General features: G+C 31.0%; 1 long non-coding RNA gene across 1 annotated transcript; it reads left to right on the top strand.

Moving 5' to 3' along the window:
• LOC110266373 lies at window positions 2,198-2,608 on the top strand. Its single transcript, XR_002353697.1, has 2 exons — window positions 2,198-2,335; window positions 2,518-2,608. It is a non-coding gene; the product is annotated as an uncharacterized LOC110266373 (long non-coding RNA).

The following is a 4,052-nucleotide window of genomic DNA, read 5'->3' as shown; positions in this document are numbered from 1 at the left end:
ACTCATTAGAAACACTTTTTTTTTAGGTGAAGATGAAGAGAATATGACATTTGAACTATAATTCGTTAGCAATTCATTAGAAATATTTACACAAGAGTGATAAACAAGAGATATCTACACAAAAATTGGCCAATTTTTATTTGGCTTAACCGATTGATTTTCAGCTGAGTGGGTTAACTATTAATTTGATATTCTAAAGATTTAGTCGCTGACTAAAAGATCCCTGAAAAATATTATCGATAAAACAATCCTTGAATGATTTGAAAATACGATAAAAATAATCAATAAATATTATAAATTTTTTTGGAAATATTTCAAAAAATATTTAAAAGGTGAAAAAAAATTCAAAACAAAATTTGATCTTTAAATTTTTGTTTTTATTTTTTTAAAAAATATAGTCATTAAAATATTGTCGTCTACAGTATTCCAATATGTCTTAATGAGTTTCTTTTTTCTCCTAAACGTTATTTATTATTGAAAAAAAAATTCCAAACAAAATGTTAGCTTGATTTCAAGGGCTCTCTCTTAGTTTTGTTTCCCTTCGAAGTTAAAGTGTTAAACTACTCCCAAACAAAGTCTAAATGCTACTAAGGAACAGACTCCCATCACATCATGATCACTTTGAGTCTCTATCCCCTTATTCCTACTTCCTAGTGTCGCTTCTCATTGGTTTATATTTTTGGAGTTCATAAATATATGTACATAATAAGAAGCCCCTTTTTCATCTAAATTCTAAACCAAAGGAAAAAAGACAAGAAATATGGTCCAAGCATACTATAATATTGTAATTGAACCAAACAATAATAATGCAAGTGGAGAGGCCTTTTTCATGCCAAACAAGATGCTTGCTTGCTTTCTCTTCTTCATTATATCATGTGATGCCGTCTATGAACATTTAAGATTAAAGAACAAATAAACGAGATCATTAATTAATTAATCACGAGCCTTTGCAATTCATTCTTTCTTTCTTCTTTAGCATGCATGCAAGTGATGCACAAAAATGAAAAGCTATCAAATCAAATTAAAGTAGCAAGTACCCCAATTCCTTGCGTGAACAAATTTTGTTGTAGTATTGATTCTGTGGTCATCCATATGCCCCAAATTAAATTAAACCACTCCCACTTGCCCCAATCCTCCTCAAAACTGTTGTTATATAAATGTTGAAAATGAAACCCATTTCCAAATATTTCAAGGCGTCACCGGTGGCCATTTAAAATGGATTGTGAAGTTGTGACAGTGCAAAGTAACGCCGTTCTCCGACGCCCACAACATTCGTCCTTGTGAAATTTTAATGGACCAATTCAACCATCAACACCGACCTTTGAACATAGGACGGATATTAACTAAATAATTAGGTTCTTATGCTTTGACTTTAATTATGTTCAATCACGTAATTTCTGAGAAACATTTTTAAAGTCGTAATTTAACTTTTGTAATTGAATGAGCAATCCAATGTTACAAAATTTGTTTCTTTACTCGGTATATTACAATCTGACTTTGTGAGTCAATACACAATATTACTAACACGTGACATATGAGATATTGGAACTCCTCAAAGATCTTCTTCTCAACTTGTCATAGAATTGAACTACCATGAAATTAAAATGCCACCAGGATAATAGTTTAGTTCCATGTTCATTTGAAGCATGGGAATGGAAACATAAGGTGGAGATAATCGTCACATATTCACATGGCATCTGAAAAGGAATTGAATAATATATAAACATCTTATTTGTATTTAAATATTCGCTGAAGAAACCTTTGGCTCTTCGGCAAACGCTAACATGCTGCAGAAACAATTATGTAACATGACTAAGTCTCGAATCTCTCTTACATGAGGAATATATACTTCGCTTAGTTGGCAAAAGTCAACTACGTTATATATGCGTACGTTTTAATAATTTTTTAACTAATAATTAAATCAAATCTTTTTAAGACCTTAAAAATTCTCCACAATTGATTCCTAATACTTTCTCTTATATTAAACATATATCGGAAGATATAATATTTGTGGTCAACTGTTCATGCTTGAATCTAAATAACAAGCCCAACAACTCTAAGCCCAAAGAAAAGAAGTCTTCTTTAGCTAAAGTGTAGATCGCAAGCTGGCCCACTAAAAAGACCAGACCAACTGGTGGGTCCATGTACCCGAACACCATTAGACTCGAGCTCGAAGACCCGAGTTTCACTTGACTTAGAAAAAAAAAAAAAAGTAATGATGTATCATGTAAATAAAATATTAGCCAAAAAGAGATTATATAAAGCTTAGCCTTCTTCCATTCAGAGACACTAAAAACCGCAGAAAAAGTGAGAACAGTGTGAAGCAAAATCCAAGGTAGGTTGTTCAACTCTTACATCTACTTCACTATTTTATGGACTATATATCTGAATTGCTGAAGTTTTCCCTGAAACTCTGTGGTATTTGAGATTGAGAGTGATTATTAATTTGATATTCAAGTTGAATGAGTTTGGATATCATTCTTATTCTGTTATAATTGACTAGTTCGATCTATGTAGAATAGAAAACAGAATCTGTTATTTTTCAATTTAAGGTGGTTATTATGGAGATGATATGTAATGAAGTCAGAATTGTAATCAAAATGAGGTATTCTGGGTTCCATGAGGTACTTGAATTGATCATGATGTCAGAACACTAGTGTGCCTTTTAATTTGGACAAGTTAATCTCTCAGGTATGCATATTGATTTTTCTTATTATTTGAGACAAGTTATCAATCTTATAAAAGAAAGGGAGAAGTAAACTCATGCTATTTTAACACTTCACATGAATGACCAAAATAAAAAGTAAAAAGGTCATGTGACTTTTTCTTAATTGATTTTGTAATCTTTTTAACAACCGTATATTGCTACACAACCACCATTTGCTCTTACTCTTGCTCTTGCATCAAAGTAAAACTACTCTTCTGACTAGATACATCCTTTTATATATGGAAATAGGGGTGTCCGCGGATTGGATCGGATCGGATATGGCAAAAAATTCTATCCGATCCGCACAATTTTCATCGGATCGGATCGGATCGGATATCGGATATATCCGCATTATTAAACCTTCTCTTTTTAATCATATTTCTATGTAAAAAAATTCGATAAAAATATTTATTTCATACTTTTAAACTTATTTATTTCTAAAATATTTTTAATCAAACTCTCTCTAAATAACAAAAATAAAATAATACAATATATGAATAATAATTACTAACTAAAACATACAAACAAGTAAATATAATACTAAACATATATAATTTTTTAATTTTTTAATTATTATAGTGCGGATCTGCGAATCCGCGGATCGGATACGCAGATGTAGAGCAGATATCCGCGATCCGATCCAACGGATCCTAAAAAATAAAATAATACAATATATGAATAATAATTACTAACTAAAACATACAAACAAGTAAATATAATACCAAATATATATATATTATTTATTTTTTAATTATTATAGTGCGGATCTGCGAATCCGCGGATCGGATACGCAGATGTAGAGCAGATATCCGCGATCCGATCCACAAAGAGTACGGATCCTATCATATCCGATCAATTTGCGGATCGGATCGTATCCGCAATTTTCGGATCGGATGCGGATATTTACCGCGGATCTGCGGATATGATCCGATCCATGGATACCCCTAGTTTTTAAACAGATAATTTTAACTTATCAACTAAGCTACATAGTCAAATACTTGTTGGTTCAACCTATTCGGTTCGATTCAAAACATTAATTAACATGGTTTACCCGGTGGGATTTTCACTACATGTGTATAAGAATAGGAGCCATTTGGAGTTTAGACCAACCTTTGTCCTTTCTGACGGCTTTTAATATTCTTAGTTTATTCCACATACATCGATTCAATGGTAATTTGCACGATATAAAATAAAATAAAATGATTTATGTTATTAGCTAGGTTTGTGTTGTTTTACTTGAATTTAATATAATATTTATAAAGAGAATAAATTATTGTTTTGTCTATAAAATTTTAAATTCTGATAAATTTATCCACAAATAAATAAATTATCTTTAGTAAAGATG

This window comes from Arachis ipaensis, chromosome B09, assembly GCF_000816755.2.
Source record: "Arachis ipaensis cultivar K30076 chromosome B09, Araip1.1, whole genome shotgun sequence".
Taxonomy (NCBI): Eukaryota; Viridiplantae; Streptophyta; class Magnoliopsida; order Fabales; family Fabaceae; genus Arachis; species Arachis ipaensis.
Note: the sequence above shows the minus strand (reverse complement) of the source record. Positions and strands in the feature narration are given on the sequence as shown.